Consider the following 20627-nt stretch of genomic DNA (forward strand, 5'->3'; position numbering starts at 1 on the left):
ATGGATAAAATCAGAGAGCTGGTGGTGGTGGACAGGGAGTAGATTAGACAAGGCCTGTTAAACGGTTTCTTTGAGGACTTGTTCCCTTGAGACTCCTAACCTCTTAGAGTCAAGGAAATGTTTAGCCTCAGGCAATAGAGAGCAGGTATTTGATAATTTTAGTCAGTTAAGCTTCAAAGTCTAAAATCTTTATGGAAAGAGATTTTGCTAAAATGTTATAGCTTTCTTTTACTATATCAGAGTAATAGATGTAGAAGTCCAAAGAGTTTTCCACTCAGGGAAAAGTAGCATCAGGGTATGCCATGAAAGAAGGAAGTTATGAGTCAGAAGCTTAAAAGAAATTAAACCTTCTTAATCTGTGGAATTTGGGGAAGAGCTGGTACAGAAATATATATTAAAAAAAAAAAAAGAAAGAAGGGGTTGATAGACCCTTTAACTCCTGAATGACTGAACACCAAGACTCTGAGCTCTAGTAAGTCCCTGGAAGCATGTACCCTGACACTGCTTGGAGAATGAGGGTTAAAGTTAGAGACTCAGAAGCATTACCTGAAAGACCCATTCATATTTGGGAGCTGGATAAGATACTAGGATTAGAATATATATATTAATATATATATATATGCACATATATATATATATATATAAAACGTGTATGAGTGTATATGTTTTCTAGCACCCAGATAACTTACAGATTAAATAAAAACATATTTTCTCTCTACAGTAGAGTTTTAATGTGTTTTGTGATCCTGTTGCAGTAGCAAGATATATAAATATTTCTTGGTAAATACATGCAATATTCCAGGTCAACAAAAATTCTCATATATGTTTTTCCAAAGTTAAAAACCATGAAACACAGTTTTTTGAGAAAATATAATTGAGTAATAATTTTTATTCAATTGTTCTTGCTACTTTCCTTGGGTTTTTCCATTTCCAAATTAGATGCATTTACTACCTGTCCTCAGGCTAGTGATAGTTTTATATTTGTGCCTTTCCGTACTATGAGCCATCACTAATGATCAAGGATAATAACTAGAGCTGGATTGTCTACCTGCATCAGACCTCTCTCCTTTTTCTTTCGAAGCAATGTATCTTCACTGCCTCCGGAGACTCTAACCAGAGAACAAATAGTATTCCTGTGTTATTTTAGTAGCCTTTCATTGTCCCTGAGGCAGATATACGTCTCTCACAAAGTATAGTTACCCTGTTTTTCTCCTGTTATTATTACTTTTGTTTGGAATTGCTTTTTTTCTTTATAAATAATTAATAGTAGGTAAGAAGCAGGTATCATTTGGCAGTCATATTACATATTTATAAATATTAATAGAAAAACAGATACCCTTAATTTTAAATAGCAATACATCAAGTTATTTCTGATGTTAAAAATAACACTACCAATCTTACCTTAGCAATCTCCACAGAGTTTTGTGTTTTTGTTTCTGTCTTGTTTATGAATAACAGAGAAGGGAAATTATCATTATTATTTGAAGCTGAGCAAGACTCCAGCAGAGGGAGGTTGTAAGGTTCAACTGTGAACCTAAGCTTGAGTGGGAAGGTGAGGATTATTTATGCTGCCCTAGGACAATCACTCACTGAGAGGAGAACCATTTACAGTCACTCCCTGACAGCACCCAGGGTGGCTGGGTGGGGTGGGGGGGATTGGTTTCAGGACACCCTATTCCAAAATCCACGGATACTAAAATCCACAAACACTCAACTCTAATGTACTTTAAATCATCTCTAAATTATTTATAATACTTAATTCAGTATAAATGCTATGTAAATAGTTGTTACACTGTATTTTTTATTTATATTTTTTAATTGTTATAGTTATTGTATATATTTTTTTTTCCTTGACTATTTTTGACCCACAATATGAGCCAGGGATATGGAGGGACAACCATAATTTTAATGGGCTTCCTGGGCAACGGTGACGATTGTCACAACAACTTAGCCTGGTGAACAAGATTAGAGGCTGGCCTTAGCACTCCAAAGCTCTTCCATCCTTCTCCCCATATTGTTTTCCTTCAGCAGTGGTTAGTCAAATGTGAACTTCTGGCCAGCAAACAAAAACATTTCCTTGGAACTTGCTAGAAATTTAAGGCCTGAGTTCCACCCTTGACCTACTGAATCAGTTACTCCGAGGTGTACCCCGACCTTAAAACTTGAGACCCACTGCTTCCCTCTTGGCCTGGGAGAAAAACAGAGAGAAAAAAAGAAGAAAAAATATGCCCAGGAGATTATGCTAGAAAGTAAATTCAAATAGTTTTTTATATCGGGTATTTATTGTGGATAACTGAAAAGCAACCACAAATTAAAACATATGGTTACTTTAAAATCTCTTTAGAAAAAAATCAATCTTATGTCATGGCAGTTCTCCTATACTTTGGTCTTTCACTTGATAGATCATTTCCTCATGAGGATGACTAACAGTAATTCAACACAAAATGCTCTTTATAGTTAAACAGCACTTTCTGTCCCAAGGCGTCAAAATGCTTGACAAGCAGTCAAAACGAAGCTAATTTTTTTCAATCTATGGAAGTAAATAGCCCATGTCCACCATCACTGCTGTTTACTGGTGGTTTCTTGGCAGAGAAAGCTAAAGTGCCTCGGCTATGTCTGCAGGAAATCAATGACTGAAGGAGAAAATATCATTCATTTTGGTTCCCATGGCGCTGTATCTGATGAATCAACCACTGACTTCTGTTTATTACATCTCAATGATAGATAATGACACTCATCAAGGCAAATCCCAAAGAACTTTCTTATGCTTTCTTTGATTGAATCTGATTTTTGAAAGATCGTATGTCCCAATCTACATTTAATTATGATACGAATGCTGCTTAACTCTCTGTTATTTCTGGATGCCACTTGAAGAATAAGAAACAGAGAGGCTCACTACCTTGGGGGCCTTTGAGGGCCAAGTCTGTGCCTTAATAACCTTTGACTCCTAGATGACCAGCACTATCTGCAACAGCATATGTGTTCGGTAACTATTTCTTGGATGTATGGTGCATAAACGAGTTGAGATATTTTTAGAGTTGGAAGCAAACTGTCGTGGAGCAGGAAGAGAAACAGTAGTTCTAAAAAAAAAAAAGTGCTCAATTTTCAAAACCTAGTGCTGAATTGAATGAAAATAACAACTTGACCTTGTCCCCTTTCACTGCAGATGATGTTGCAACACTAACATATGCTCAGGGCACTGGTGGCTCACACCTGTAATCCTAGCACTCTGGGAGGCCAAGGCGGGTGGATTGCTCAAGGTCAGGAGTTTGAAACCAGCCTGAGCAGGAGTGAGACCCCCACCTCTACTATAAATAGAAAGAAATTAATTGGCCAACTAGTATATATAGAAAAAATTAGCCGGGCATGGTGGCGAATGCCTGTAGTCCCAGCTACTTGGGAGGCTGAGGCAGGAGGATCGCTTGAGCCCAGGAGTTTGAGGTTGCTGTGAGCTAGGCTGACGCCATGGCACTCTCTAGTCTGGGCAACAAAGCGAGACTCTTGTCTCAAAAAAAAACCCAAAACAACAAAAAACACTAACATATACTAACCAATCAAAACAAGAGTTTCAGAATTAGAATTTGCTTATATTTTTGATCTGGGGAGTTCTCTCACCTGTCTTTTCTTATGATAGAATTTGGAACTGCAATTTCAGAAGTGTGAAATAAAACTGATGGGCATCTATTAGAATTTCCATCAATGAAATAACCTAATTTCCATAATGCTGAAGGTTAGTTTCTCAAAATATTAACATTACTACCTGTTGTAAGTAAAAGCATCCTATCTTTATTAAGTAAGATACTATAAAGTTGGATAATTATTGTCAGTGATTTTTTGGCTTGGTTGAAAAAAACAAAAAGTTGCTTGTTTTAAATAATACAAAGTTCAACTAAAGTGAACATCACTAATCTTGTAAAGCTTCCTGTGTTAGATTTTTTCTATCTCCAAAATGCCAAATATGCATATTAAACTGAGATTTCTTTGCATATTATTTCTATTTTCTGTGTGAATTTTAAGTGTACTTTCATAACAATCTTATTTGAAAATTAGAGTGTAGATTGTTTACCATTCTGTTTAACATATTATTGTCAGCACCTAGTACAGTGAATGACTAGTACATAACAAATACATAATAAAAATTCTAAATTATCTTGATTAAATCCATCTCTATCCTAGTTTTAAGCACTTGAAGACAGAAATAAGTTCAAATTGCACAGAAACTTTTGAATAATCCAGATTAAATGTTAACATAAGAACAAATTATCTGTTGATTCGGATATGGAAAACCTTTGAGATTTAGAATTACTTCCTGATAACCCTGAATTCAGAGGTATGGCAAAGACTTATGTAGAGCATGTTACTATTTTCTGAGTATATGTACAAAGAAAGATGTTGGGAGAAAGCATGTAAGATTTGCTGTGTTCCGAATATTTGACTCATCTGCATGGAACCAGTAGGTGGAAGACAGAAAAGTTCACTATTGTGCAGGATTAAGCCCACCTTGGTGCATGGGAGTGGAAGAGATAAGAGAGTAAGGTCCAGGTGTTAAGAATACTCACTGCACTTGCTCTCGTAGGAGCAGGCACTAAGCAAGAAAGAATATGGGAACCATTGTTTTGTACCTTTAAACACACAGGGACTCTATGCAATAGTAAAATATGGCTCAGTGACCGTTCAGCTACATCTGACCAATCAGAATAATTCTTTCTTTCACGGTGGAGTAGCTATGATGGGAATGGACAGAGGTGGGCCTGGGGTGGGACGAAAGCACTTCCCTTCTGCTCAAAACTCTAAATTTACTTCAATTTTTCTATAATTTAAGCCTAATTTAAACCCTTATAAAGATGTGTGGATTTTTTTAAAAAGGTAGGTACTAAAACTAAATAAGATGAAAGTGCTGAGGGTGAAAAAATACCTGATAATAATTTTAAGAAAAGGGAGGACTACTGCTCTGAAAATTACCAAAACTGTTACTGTTCCAAACATGAGACTGCTATAGTATTTTAATTATTGCTATAATGAAATAGAAAGTCACTTGCTGTCTCCATCTGTTAATATTACCAGAGACTTCACTTGAGAAAATTTTAAAGTATTTATGCTGTTGAAATCTCTACAAGCCCCTAACTGAACTTTATTATGAATTATAGCACACAGTATCAACAAACTGGCAGGATTTTGACACCTCTCCTGCCTCCTTCCCTCCTTCCCTTTCTTTTCACAGGGCAAATAAATGGGCACGTAACAAATAGTAGGGAACAAAACCCTTATATTCATTACAGGAGTTGGGAATGTGGACTCTCACAGTAACAGACCGTCTGGTTTTTAACTCTTATCTCTGTGCTTTACTAGCTGCCAGACTGTTGATAATTTACTCAATCATTCTGTGCCTCAGTTAACTCACCTGTAAAACAGGTAATAATAATGCCTATCTCTTAGGATGATTGTGCAAGGGAATCCATTGTGTTTTAAAGCAGTGTTTAGCACAGAGTAATAAGCACAGTAAGTACCATGTTATTTTTCACTTCTCCAAATAGGCAAAACATTTCCATTTGGATCCATAGTCTCAAAATCTAATGATCATGATCACAGATGTGAATAGCTCATTGGCTAAATGGAGAAAAAAATGCTACAGTAATTATTTCTTTAGTATCTCATTTTTTTAAACTGAAAACCAGAATAATTCCTGGCATTATCTGTTATCAATAAACAGTCCCATATTGTTTTAGAAGATTCTGAATATTTGGAAAGAAGAAAACTAAGAAATAGTAGAAAACAAACTTTGATTTTGCTAATCCCAAGTAGAAAGATGAAATTAATGATGATATATATAAAAACTCTGCAGAAAATTCATACAGAAAGAACCTCAAGTACTTACAGCATCCTTGAAATTCAAATGACAGCAAATGACTAATTCTTAAATCAAGAACCCTTCACTAAAATTAAAAATATAAATGCATTCTTTTTCTTGCTTTCTTGTAGGAGGTGAAAGAGTACTCAGTAGGTGTCAGACTATTTTAAAAACCGGGTTATAGTGGTGATATTTCAGAAGTATTGAAAAACTAAGGCAGATCTCATAAATGACCTGTTTTAAATAATATTATGTTTAATAGAATCTTAATAAGAATGCATTAAAATTGTCCAATATAGCTATAAGGGAGAATTTTCTATGAATTTCAGTTATTTTTTTAAATGATAGATCATATGGCTGTATGTCACAATTAGAGGTTGCAAATTATATAAATAATGGTCTAGTATGGAGCAAAAATTACTACTTAAATTAGATCTAGTAAATGTGTATGTCTGAGTGTGTGTGTAATAAATAAAATGATATGATTTCATGAATGTCGGCAGTAGGTCAACTCAAACTACATTGGCATAGCATTTAACTCAGGTAAGCCACCAACAATGTCAATGTTTGTTTTTTAAGCAATGCAAACTTTTAAGCAGGAGGTATGGTGTACTTAGGAGAGGTGGTTGATAGAAACAAAGATACACAAACTGGGATGTGGTGAAAATAAGAAGTTTAATTAAACATAAGAACCTATTTAACATGTCCATCTTTGAGGTGATGAAAGTAATCCCTATAGATTTTTCTGGTTCAGGCTCCAGTGAGATTTGTAGATGAATTGTAAGTAGAAGCAAACCCAGGCCAATTTCCATTTTTGTTCTTACCTCTTAAACATGTTTAGTCCCTAGAGCATAGAGGAAAGTACTAGATTGGCCATGTCATGAAACAAGCTTGAATTCTGGCCCTATCACTTAATAACCATGTATACTGCTTAAGTGGGCAAATTACTAAACATCATCAGTTTTAATTTTCCTGTCTGCAAAATAAGGATAATTCTCATTCTGTCAACTTTAGAAAGTTGGTTTAGTCCAATGAAAGAATGGATATTAAAAATGCTTTGAGAATTATATGATGTTTTTAAAATATAACATTATTATTATTATGGGATAAGGGAAAACTCATCTTCCTCTACTATATTCAGTATCAATTTCTTACAGAAATCTATATAAAAACTGAACATTTTAGCAATACTCTTAGCAATGCTTAGATGTTAACAAATACATCTAAACATGTAAACTTCTTTTCAAACAGCTCTAAAAGTAATATATACAAACTGAATGAATTTGTAAATACAAAATGAGATCACACTGAGTACTTCTTGATTTAACCATTGATAACTGATTTTAAAATTTTAAATTTTCTTTGAATTTTTTCCTCTATGTGATATTCAAAACCAAGTTGTGAATATGCATCACATATTTTTTAACATTCTGCTCATTTCACTTAACATTTTACTAAAAGGAAGTTTTAATTTATTTGTTTCTATATCTTTCCTACTCTAAGAATCTTATAACACTTTAGAGTAAAGCCAACTCCATGAGCTACTGTGTAAATGAATAAATTTTAGTAAAAATAACCTAAGTAAACATGTTAGAAATTCATATATCTTAAAGGATATCCCTATATTTTTGTGCATTTGGTAATTTAAATGTTTTATAGACTATTCTGATGTTTATATTCAATTAAATACCATGTACACATTTTAATTAGTATTTTTAAAATATGTTAAATAAGACTGATCCACTTGAAAGCTGACATAAAAACTTCAGGAAACTTTCTTTAACTTAAGTGAGGTGGTAGATATAAAAGCACAATAGAAATAAAGATCACATGAGTTTAAACAAAATTCTGATTAAATACTATAGAATGGTTGTCTACTCCATATTTTATTAATATTTGGTAAGAGGCATATTATAGAGAATGATTAAGTATTACTAGTTATCTGTCAATTGTTTTATTAAAATCACATTTATGTGATACAATGAATTTGGAAATATGAAGTATCAGGTATATTTCATTGCCCAAGGTTGCCTGCCAATTGGCAAATCATTTAATAGACTATGTTCTAAGACATATCATTTTGTTAATATCCATATTCATGAGATATACCTTACTATGTGATTAACAGAGGAAAAAAAACTCTAAACCAGGGCTACTTTTGTCTTTATAATACATTAATTAGAGACATTATTAGAAACCAGAACAGTAACTGCAATAATCTTCAAATTAATTTTAACCTTAAAGTCATAGTGATTTCAAATGAGGTTAGTATATTTACATAATAAATTAAAATTTCTAAACTAGTATTACAATTAATGTTGAGGTTATATGAAATATGTAAAATTTTAATAAATTAATAAAATGAACATAGTCGAGAAATGTCATAAATATTTGTGTTCCAGAAATAATCTAGAGGGAATTGCTGGTAGTGTAAGTTAATACACAATGAAATATATTACTTTACAAAGCATTCCAGTATACACACGTCAATAAGATTCTGTCATTAATGTTAAGAGAGATGTATTTCAGAGTTAATTTTAGAAATATCACTTTTATTGTATTTATATCTTCTAATTGACAGTTTTGGCCTTTAAGCATTTTTAAATCATAGAGCTAATGAGTTAAAAAGCAGAAGGAAACCCAACAATCCAACTCATGGCGTTTGTTAAAATAAGCCTCTGCCGAAAAGTGTTATGAAACTAAGTTGAAATGAAGCAGAACCAAAAATAGACATCGTTAATCAACTAATGGCTATTTTAAAAAATCTAGTTAATAGTATACTACTTGGGTTAGGGTGGTGAGAAAGTCTGAAATAAATGCCAGAACAAGTTTGATTGTCTTACTGTACTTGAAAAAATTATAGTGTATTTGGTCCACATACAACCTTGGGGCTCTGTAACTGCCACTCTCAGGTTTCTAGCTTTACTATGAGAAAGCATATTGTTAGGTGTAAGTGTAGAAAAACAACTGAAATGTCCCTCAGTGCCAACACTTTTCTTCCTCCCTTTCTCTACTCATTCTTCAAAATAAAAAGGTCTAAATACATAACAAACAGATCTGATGATTCCTGAGGGACAAGTCACTATTCTGAAAAACTCGATTGAAATGGGAACCTTCCAAATTAGGATTTTGTGAAGCACTGGAGAATCATGGCATGAAACACAGATTATACAAGAGAATTTCTTATGCATTGGACTATGTATTTCTCAAAGCAGGAAAGCTAATGGAAGGCCAAAGAACTTACAGATAAAAAAATAATCAAATGAAACAGGTTCACCACTTTACAAGCTGAAAGGCAACTTTGCCACTGTTCTCACATAACTGTAAAATAGATATATGTTCTAAGACATATCATTTTGTCAATATCCATATTCATGAGATATACCTTAGTATGTGATTAACAGAGGAAAAAAAACTGGTAAGGTCTACTTTAGAAACATTTAAATAAATATATATTTATTTTAAAATTAATATATAACCAATATAGCAATCTGCAATAGGTGAATACATATTTACATTCATACACTAAATAATCACTTTGAAATCTTAGCACTATTTTTTTAACTTCAAAAAATAAACTGGCAGTGAAAAAATTTTTCTTTGCAAAATGGTTAAGAAACAAAGATTCTTAAAATATTTTTCCAAGCACTTGTCTGTTCATTTTAAATGAAATTCAACTTTAAAGTAATGAAATATTGGAAATAGAAGAAAAATGCTAATGAATACATACATATGCACACTCACATACATATTCAAATAAATAACTGGTTAAATATAATTTATAATGCATGTAAAATACATCAATTTATTTGTAATATGTGTATATATGTAGGTACACATATATTTAATGCATATAATTTCCAGTGTTTGCAACATCTCATCTTAGAATCAGAGTATGCCCAAAATCTACCCCTCTCAAGCCTTTGGTGAACAGCTAATGAATTCAATATTCAAACTGGAATTAATAATATTGGCTTGAAAATTTAAGACAAAGTTACTTATACTAAAGATTTACACTCTTTACAGGAAAGAGTGGTTATTCTAGTTACAGGTATACATGAAAAGACTCTACCAATCGCAATAAATTATTGCAAATTTGGCTGGAGTTTTTAATTATCACAAAATTCTCCCTTGTGAACAACATATTGTGACTTACATATTAAACATAAGATCCTAGGCAGTTTTTGTACTTGTTTCCTTAAACCCAAATGGCCCATATCAATAATAGAAAGCCATATAAGAAATAAAAACTTAAAATTATGTGCTTTTCAACCCCAAAGAAAATTGTCAGCAAACTATAAAGCATGCCTGTTTCCTAAAAATGCAGCTTTTATAGGCTGGTGTTTCTGGCAATAGTTTTCACAGTAAACGAGGCTCTATTTTTTATTTTAGTTTAAAGGTGTTGCTATGGATCAAATATAATCAGTGGCATTTAGTAATAAACAAGTCTCTGAATAATAATGCTTACATGGTCTCTGTAAATTCTCTAGATTTCAATAAAATAGAAGCGTATCACAGACCAACAAGAGTCCTTAACATATAACGTACAATGGAGGTACAAGTTAATTTTCCTTTTTGGACAACTTAATAATATGAAACTTTTCTAATAGCCACATATTAAAAAAAGAAATCTATCTGAGTATTAACCAGATAATTAGCTGGATCTTCAAAGGCTTTTGCCATTTCTATTTTATATAGCATTTTGCTTCTGAAGTCAACATCTTTATTTAATATCCTTAATATCATTTCTGATAATGAGTCAGTGAAAAAAAAGTGATTAGACATATGGTACAATTCAGAAAAAAAAAGGTGCAGAATTAATAGCCAATTGACTTTTCCCAGGTCATCCAATGAACTACTTGAAGAGTCAAAAATAGAAGCTAAGTCTAAGTCCCACAGCCACTGCCAGAAAGTAGCCTGACAACCTTGCATTTGTGGTGGCCTCAGCCTCTCCTGACATTAACATTACCCATATTGAGACAGCTTCCAGTGAGATTTGGAGTCATTTTAAGGCGAAGTTTAATCTATGTGGGCAGAGGTAGAAAAAATAGTTCATTAGCATTTGGGAAAAGATGTGGTAATGAGGTCTGCTTATAAAATGTCCATGAGAATACAAGGGATAAAAATGAAAACCATTTATTAACCTTTACTATGTATATTTTACATACCACACTAAGTTTATTTTTATATCATCTTCTTCTTTAATCCTCACAACTACTCTATGATTTTCCTATTTTAAATATCAGGTAACAACTCATAGAGGAGAGGTTAAGTAACTTACATAAGTCACATTGCTAGTAAATGGTAGAGATGGTATTCAAAGCCCAATTCATTTCTTGAAGGACATGATCTAAACATAAATGTAGCCAAACTGTCTCAAAATAGATAAATGAAAATTAAAAATAAACAGACGAAGAGAAGTGATTTGAATACTTCAAAGATAATGTTTAGAGTTTTTGATTGATCTTGAAAATTACCAAAAGTTGCCTGAGAGCTCTAAGAATAAAATTATTATCAATCTGATCAAAAACATTAACTTTATAATCAGACACTATGAGATCAACCTAACTGCTTTGCTTTTATAACACTGTAATGCCATTTTATTTCATTTTCCATTTTGAAGGGAAAATTTAAACATTTAAGTAAACATTTGTTTAACTTTGCCTAAACAAGTTAGTGATTTTTTTTTTTCTGAAAAGATGACCAAGATGCCAACGTTCATCACCTTATTTAATGGACTGTTTAGTGTCAAATCATGTCAGTGTCAGATTTGAATTCTGTGGTGAAATAATGACTTTATGAAGTCCCATGAAGATGTGACAGCCAGGTTGGCTATCTCAAACCTGCATATAGGTGGAATGAGTTTCAATTGACTGTGATTCTACTTTCTTTATAGTTGTGTTCTTCACAATAAATGAGATTGAAAAGGACATGGAGATAAAAGAAGCACTGACTAATATTTTATTATTATTATTATAATCTGTGTCTTACATTTTGAGTTTTCTAAAAGTCCAAATCTGTTGTAGTTGAAGAAAGGGGAACATCATATGTTTTCCTGCCCTGGGTAATTGGCCTATGGTCGGTTGGGTTGAGTGTCTTTAACTGCTTACTAGATAAATCCCAAACTAAAATATGAATTACCTCTAATTTCCATCTCATAAAAGTCCAGAGAGATGAGCATATGTTGGGAAAAGAAACAGGGGAAAAAGTAATCCCATCCACAATTCACTGCTACCATGTCTACAAAAGTAATCACAAAGTACTTGTGTATAGTATCAATTATTTTGTATTAGGAGGGCAGCTTTAAAAAATAAATGGTATTAATTCACTTAGTTGTTCAATGAATATCTTGTAAATGCCTATACTAAAGCCAAGTACTATACTGACTACTTGAGTTGCAAAAATTTCTATGGTCTTGATATTTTAGCTATGAAATAATAACAATTTACATTTATGCTTACCATAGGATATGCTGCAGATAAACTCCCTAGAAATCTTAATTTTTATAAAATTTATCAAATGCTACTTTCTCATGACTTGCTTTGCAATCCTGAGTCATTCATTCTCTGATATGCAGAAGATGAAAGAAATGTAGTTTAGATTTCTCTTCTACAGGACCACCAGCTGTATCTTAGCTAACTTTTACCAATGACAATTTTCAATAGGTATATTTTTCCTCCCCTAAAACCCTTCTGTACTGATTATTAGGTGATTCTAATAAATAGGGTATGTAATAGTTAAGAACATCAGTCCTATTTTATCTCAGCTTGACTCACTGCAGGAAAGCATAATTGGATGCAGTTTCCCCAAGAACAAATCACTTCCTTGAGACTCAAATGAGAGATTAACTTGGATGACAATAACTTGTTCCAATTTATTTTTGAGGGTAGTTGTTTTAAAAAGTGCTAAAATAGTCTTTTCAGAATGAATCCTTAAAAATGCATTCTTCTCCAGTAAGCATATCTTATAATTAGAAACTCATATATATAATGTTACTTTTCTAAAATTTTGATATATCACCACAGTTACCCTTTAAATTGGCTGGTTTTTAAATCTGCATTTGTCTTTGGGTGAGTTTGACAGATTATTCTCAGTGATTTCATTGGATGCCTACCAATTCAGATTCAATGTTATTTCTGCAAGTCCTAGCAAAATTAAGTTTTTGTCCTGGCCATTTTCCACTACATTTCAATTATCAGAGAACATGAGTGTGAGATATCATGGAGAGGAATATAAGAAATGGCACTAAAGATATTGCTGACTTTTCTATGTTTGTTCAGTCATATTCTGCAATATATAACTGAGGAAAGCAGTAGGTTGTGCTGCTGCTACCACTGCAATGACCAAAAATCTAATGCCTTTACCCTTTGGTCTCACAGCCATTGCAGTGCATTATTTAAGAAAGCGTGGTCATGTTGCTTCATCCTTGTCCTTTAAGCATGTTAATGTCTAATTCAAGTAAAACATGATGTAATCTCCAACAAGCCTCTGGTTTCTCCTCTCTTGGATAATGCAATCAAGATGGTTTTCTGCTGAGGAGAGTTGTTAAAAGTCTTGCCAATTCTGTTTCCCCTTCACATATTCCAAATATTCTGTAGTTTACCTTAAAGAAGACACTCTCATGACTGGACTCTATTCTATTTCAGGATAAATTTTAAAAGATTCTTTAAAGAGAAACTAAAAAGACAACAACATAAAAGATTTACCATAATAATGCAGGTAGGTAAGTTTGAACTAAAAAAATAGATCAAATAGATCAAATTTTAGATTAAGTTTTATACAAATGACCTAGTATTGGAGCTTAAGAAAAAAAAATGAAATTAGCTGTAGATGTTTTCCACAGTGTTGTCATAAGCCTTGACTGACATCTGTGATCCACTCTGTAATAGTTGGAAATAAGGAGTACGATTGAGAGACTTAAACTCTTATAGTACTTATGTATATTAACAGTATTTTTTTCTCCATGAAAAAAAAGTAAGAATATTTCCTTGCTCAGATCATGTTAAATGGATTTCCTTATATTACTTGCATTCATTTTAAGAGTTTGAGATGGTTCTAGAACATATAGAAGTACTCTCTGTTGAAGGTTATAATCTTTACATTCAATGTACATATTCAAATCCTAAATGAGCATAATTTTTGACTCAATACTACTCCATACCACTCCAAGCATTCTTCCATCAAAGGTAAAAGCACCAACATATAAAGACATGCACTGCTATGTCCATTACCACATAGCTTGAAATCAAAAAACAATTCGTAACTCAAATGTATGTCAATGGGTTTTGACTGAATAAGTTGTGGCACACTTACATTTCACATTACTAGGCAACTATTAAAGATAACATGGTAGTGTTATATGCTAGACATCTTTAATGTAAAGATGTAAAGACAATGTACTGAAAGTGTTATGCAACAAAAAAAATTACTATATGTGACATATACATAGAATGAAATAGTATTCAGAATTAAAAAAGAATGAAATTCTGATGTATGCTACAATAGGGATGGACTTTGAAAACATACTAAGTGAAAGAATGCAGACACAAAAGGACAAATATTGTGTGATTCCACTTGTATGAAGTACCTAGAATAGGCAAATTTATACACAGAGAAAGTATTAGAATAGAGTTTGCCAGGGCTGAGGGAATGAATGGCATTGTTTAATGAGCATAGAGTTTCTGTTTGGAATAATGAGAAAATTCTGAAAATGGATTGTGGTGAAGGTTGCCAAACATTGTGCATGTACTACCGAATACCAGTGCATTGTACACTTAAAAATGGTTAAATGGTAAATTGTGTTATATATATCTTAGCATAAAAAATGTTAAATTATAAAATCTGCTATAAAATAAAGTACAAATTTACATCATATTGGGCATATTATGAAGTTCCCACCAAATTTCACTTTGTTTAGAAGTTTACATAGTTATTATCATATTTGGGTACAAAAAGGGTATTTTGGGAAACATAAAGTAACAACTTAAGTTGTCCTCTAAAGTTTTCTCTCTCCATCTGTTTTTTCTAGATTAATGTTGTTCACACCTCTTTGAATGCTAGCATCAGCAGGAACCACGCAAGTTAGTACCAGCCCCCTTAAGTTTCAGCTAAGAATTTTAATGCATTTTTATGCATCTAAGATGAGATGTAGCTCACTTAGGCTGGCAATTGGCTTAAAACTTAGGAGGGATGAACATAACTTGTCGTTCTTTCTTTAACTTGGCAAAAGCAAATGTATTACTACAGACAGCATTACCAGAAAGAAATAGTAACTCTGAGGTTCATATAAGTCCATCTTAAGAGAAATGAATTTATTTATTTTTTTTGAGACAGAGTCTCGCTTTGTTGCCCAGGCTAGATTGAGTGCCATGGCATCAGCCTAGCTCATAGCAGCCTCAAATTCCTGGGCTCAAGCAATCCTCCTGCTTCAGCCTCCCAACAAGCTGGGACTACAGGCATGCACCACCATGCCCGGCTGATTTTTTCTATATATATTAGTTGGCCAATTAATTTCTTTCTATTTATAGTAGAGATGGGATCTCACTCTTGCTCAGGCTGGTTTCGAACTCCTGACCTTGAGCAAAGTGCCCGCCTTGGCCTCCCACAGTGCTAGGATTACAGGTATGAGCCACTGTGCCCAGCCGAGAGAAATGAATTTAAATCAAAGTAGACTACACCAGTCAACTGTTGGCAATGTTTTCTTGTTTTTTTTTTTTTTTTTTTACATGTTTGGTAGTACAGTACTCTAAGTCCAACAACTGTTTATTTTTTGTAAGCGTGGTATTGAATAGAAAACCCTAAATAAATCATTTGGAATGTACAACATTCGGAGCTCCCTCTGGGATGCCTTTTCCATGAATCAAGGTTCTTTGAGTCACTATTCTCACTGGCACTTGTTTCCTGGTCATTTTAGCTATCTTTGTGTCAGTGCTAGTGAAGAGTTCCCATTTCAGGTCCTTATATTGTTTAGGGAGAACAACAGAAAGACAACCTCATAGTGAATACAAGAAATGTATGGGCTAATAAAGGCCACACATATTGTCAAAGTGAGTCCCAATAGATGATCTTTAATCATTTGCTAAGGAGAGCTTTAGTGGATCCATAAACACCTGGATTTGTATGCAAAATCATATATGTGTATGTACTTGCAGAGAGAATGCACAGACTTTACTGAATTATCAAAGGATTTATACCCAAATTTTGAAAAGTACTGGAAAGATTAATCACAAAACAATTTTAAACTACTCTGATGGCTCTGAACTTATGTTTTCATAAGACTTCCCTTCACTATGTTACAGTTCAAAGAGCAGGATGGTAATGTGGAAAGAACCTCTTGCTATTTAGGTGACATCTCTGAGCCTCAGTTTTCTCAAGGTAAAATTAGCATACAGTAGAAGCATTAAATGAGATACCACAGATGAAAGTCCCTAGCAGGGTGCCTTGAAACAAGATAAGGGCTCATAAATCTAAGGTGCCTTCCCCTGCTTAGACTGCAAGCACATTGAAAGCAGGTACAATGTCTTCTTTAAGGTTTTGTTTTGCTATGCTTATCATGCTTTCATTATATAAGAGCTAATAAACATTTAAGAGCATGTAATCTCAAAATATCTTTTGTAAATTATTATTATCTGAATGTACTATCACTGTATTTACTATTATATAAGGATTTAAAAACAACTAAATTAGTACTTGCACATACAATGAGAGGCTAACTTGACTGGTGGAGATGGGTAGGCAAATAGATTTATGCCCCTGGAAAACAACTCATTTCTTCACTAAAATCAAATTGCTGAACACCTACCACTGCATATATGTAGCTAGGCACTATACTATGAGCTGCAGGTAACAAAAAGTTGTCAGTCCCAGACCTCGCTCTCAAGAGCTATTTGAGAAGAGCAGCCAAAGCATGTTCACATGAAAAGATAAACCAAGACAGAAAGTGCTAAAGTGATTTAGATAAGAGAAAAAGCACATCTGGTGGGGAAGGAAGGTGGGTATGGGGAAGGCTTCATGGAAGAGGCAGTGTCTGATGTAAGCAAGGTTTTAACACTCAGCAGGATGGGCCAAAGGCATAAACAAAGACATACAGGCATTCTAGCATTGGGCACTAATTGGAAATACAGACCACTTGGTTTAGGCTGAGTGTGAGGTACTTTAAGGGCATTATTGAGAAAGTAGACTAAGAGGTATCACAGGGCCTGATACATACGACTTATTAATAATACTTTTTAAATACAAACATTTAATCAAATGAAAAGCACTTATAAATAAAGACATAATAAACTGTGTTAAATATTACAGAAATCTGGCAATTAAGAGGTCACCAGCAACTTTCAAAATAGGACTTTTTTATACCCATTGTCAGTGGAGTCCCTGGTTGAAAAGAAATAGACATTTCTTTTTCAGTCTTATTATTCTTACTTTTTTTTCTTTTCCATTTTTCAAAATCTTAAGATAAGGCTATTTCAATTACAGCTAATGGCAGTAACGCAGCGCCAGAAAATGCTCTTTTGTTATGAGAGGGCAAGTTTGACTCCTCGATTTGTACTCTAAGATGCTGATAACACCGCCCGCCACACAATGTTTTTAATGTGATTAGCAAGCAAAAAATTGACTTCAATTCTTTCTTGTCAAACCTACAAAAGTGTCTGCAGTTCATTTAGCATCTAATCATGTACATCCTTCCATTTTTTTCACACCTCTGTCATTTCTGAACACCAGCCAGTTAATTTTTCCTTTCCCTGGGGAACATTCAAAGAAAAGGAAATAAAGTCAGTTTCAGACATGAAATCATACATATATTTCTGCTTTAGGTTCTGATTTTAGAAACTTCCCTTAAATTTGTTGAAACATAACATGGTACAAATTCAGAAATCCCTTAATCAGTTGCATTAAAATGAAAATTAAAATTTCCAACTTGTTTTCTTAATTTCCAATGAGGTTTCTCCAACTCTAGTCTGTAACTTAGTGGATTAATCTCACCTGTAAAATCACTGGCAGGTATTATTAGGCAGCACCAGTCCCCTGATCCTGACCCTATTTCTTGCCAAAGACTTTAGTTTATTCAGAAACCAAATGATAAACACTTTCAATTCCTAACTCCTCTTAGGATATTCTCATGCACTGCTCTTCAACAGAAAGATGACTCTTAACATTACAGAAAATGTTATTGTACATCTAAGATCAATGCACTGATCTGTATATATGTATCTTAGACTAATTTATTAAAAAGAATGATTTTATTAATATTTCATTACTTATTTTTCAGAATCATGATTTATATGGTTAAGTATTTTAATATTAGGAAAGAAAGGTGGTAGAATAAAGGGTTTTGTTGTTGATCATGTTCTTTGTTACCTCTTCTAGTTGGTGTGCCTGAGTCAAAATTCTAGAATCTTGAAATTTTAATATCTCAAACCAAAATCATGCTCAACATGTAATAATAACAACCACCACAAACAAACAAAAAAAAATTGTTTGTGAATTAATTGGTTGTGAGGTATTTAAGATCCCAAGGGACAGTTCCTGGAATGGGCCACTTTATAGGGGGCTTTGCCCACCCCTCTGCTCCCTCTGCCTCATATACTGAAGGTGGACACAAAGAAACTAATTCAAATATTTGGGATTTTTTTTTTTGCAAGTTAAGCCTAGAGCTATAGCATTCAAATATTTCTAAAATGTATTTTATGAAAAGGAAATCTGTAATCAGAAAAGCAATAATAATACATGATAGAATTAACATAATTTTTCCGAACCAGCATCTTTGTTTAAAAACAATATTGAAAAACAAAGGTAAGCACAGATAATTTTTTTAGCTATAAATCTGCCCCCCCTTTCATTTATCTTTTACTTTAATTTGCTAAAATAAAATTACATGGCTGTTGAGTCAGACTGTCTCTCTAATTTCAAGTTGAAAGATAACATCTCCTTTTAAATAGAATATTGGCACACAGACACCCCACAATCTGGCTTATTGCAACTGCTCTCTGTTGGTGAAGTGGCATATTTGCAATCCCCATAACAGCCATCTTAACCATTTCACAGCATATTATCAAATGTACATCTCTAGGTGGCAACAAGAATAGGCACTAGAGCTCAGTCGCATGGGGCCTGGGGGGGAAACCCTAGGACAAGCGGTAGGGACCTGTCAATGGGGACACAAACTTGAAGATGCTCAAATAACCTGAGGCTTAGATTGGGCAGCTCCATTGGCTTTCTGACTGCCTATGGGGAAAGCCTCTCTGGAAACTCTACTGAGGTTACTGGGGAATCCTAGGGCAAACAGACTGCTTGCTTTGGGGGGAGGACTTACCCCAAACCCTAACAGCTAGTTTTCTCAAAACCAAGCTGGACGAAAAGAGCTTCAGACAAAAACTGCATATCTTGGGATTTACATTTTTACTTCCACCTATGTCTATGCATGGGGAACATCCCTCGCACCTCAGTATATTCTGTTTGTCCTCTCAAGCCTTCTGGTAGCCACAGCGACTACAGAAGGGACTTATGGGAAACCATAATGGTAGTGGGCTAAAAGCAGGCTATTTCATTCCATGCAATCGAGGAAAGGACACAGGTAATAGTATATAGACAGAATACCAAATACGAAATCCTATGTGAGGCAATGCCCTTCCTGGGTCCTTGACAAAATCAGTCATGGAACCCAGGTAGTGGATAAGAGCTGACAAGAGTTGGCCTGTGAATGGGCACCACATCTCTGAAAAGGATCAATGAAATGATTGACAGAGAACATGGTAAATGGAGGGAGAAGCTATGTCAAGTGCTGCTCAACCCGAGCTGAACTACAAGAGATAAGTTTCTCCTCCACATAGAGACTCTTTCTACAGGTTCAACATTGAAGCAGGTGTTTTGACATTGAGATGTGCACAGCCCCATTCTGGTCACTGGAAAGGGAGAAAACCCCGAGGACGACAGAAAGAGAGGGAAGATTTTTGATTGCTTCCTAGACAGCTCGCTCCAAATCCAGAAAACAACCAAGTGAAGGAAGGCAGGAGGCGGAAAGGTAAAAGAGCAACTCGAAATTATTTCACATTTTTGGACCCTCTTCACTGTCTAAAAGCGAACCCGGCACTGAAATGGTCGATCGTCTTCAAAAGAGTACAGAGGCTGAACGCCTCCTTTGTTTGCCCGGTAACGCCGCTCCTCCAGTCTCCTGCACTTGGCCGATTAGCATTGCCACCGCAGCCGGGGCTCCTTTTCTCGATCGCGGAATGCCGCAGGGTTATCCCCTTCTCCCTCCTGCACCGCAAACCCCCTCATCAGCCGAGCCGCAAGCCCCGCGCCGCGCGGCCGCGGCTAACAATAGCCGGGCTGCTTACCTTCCCCGGACCGAGTCGGCGCGCGTCCCGGCGCCCGTGCCCCGGGCCGCAGTCCCGCCGCGCCGGCCGAGTGCGCGGTCGCTCAGCTCGCGCCGGCCCCCGCCCCACCTGCCAGCCGCAGCTGCCGCTCCCGCCGCGGAGCTCGGGCCGCATGAAGTCATCCCCCGCCCGGGCCGGATCGCCGCATTCCGCGCAGCCGCGGGGGGAGCAGCGCCGCTCCCGGCCGCGGGGAAGGGCGCCGGGACGCCGCGCCCGACGGTCCTGCCCCACAGGGCTGGACGTTTGTTTTCTATTTTGTGTTTTTACAGATGCAGCGCCTCTGGATAGCGGACGGAGGGAGAAGAGCAAGAGAGACTTCCTCTGCAGAGCGCGCTTCCTCCAGGCGCTCCCCTGTCACTCCGGCTGCATGGGCAGCTCCAGTCGGCTCCGTGGGTTTCCCACCC

At 35.1% G+C, this 20627-nt stretch overlaps 1 protein-coding gene across 1 annotated transcript in view; it reads right to left on the bottom strand.

Moving 5' to 3' along the window:
* Positions 1-20362, bottom strand: part of PKIA (cAMP-dependent protein kinase inhibitor alpha) — an 86169-nt gene extending 65807 nt beyond the window's left edge. Inside the window, exon 1 of the mRNA XM_076005205.1 lies at positions 20185-20362. The gene's annotated coding sequence lies outside the window, so the exon portion shown is untranslated. The remainder of the gene's footprint in view (positions 1-20184) is intronic.
* Positions 20363-20627: the final 265 nt, after the last annotated feature.

The sequence above is a fragment of the Microcebus murinus genome, chromosome 7, assembly GCF_040939455.1.
Source record: "Microcebus murinus isolate Inina chromosome 7, M.murinus_Inina_mat1.0, whole genome shotgun sequence".
Taxonomy (NCBI): domain Eukaryota; kingdom Metazoa; phylum Chordata; class Mammalia; order Primates; family Cheirogaleidae; genus Microcebus; species Microcebus murinus.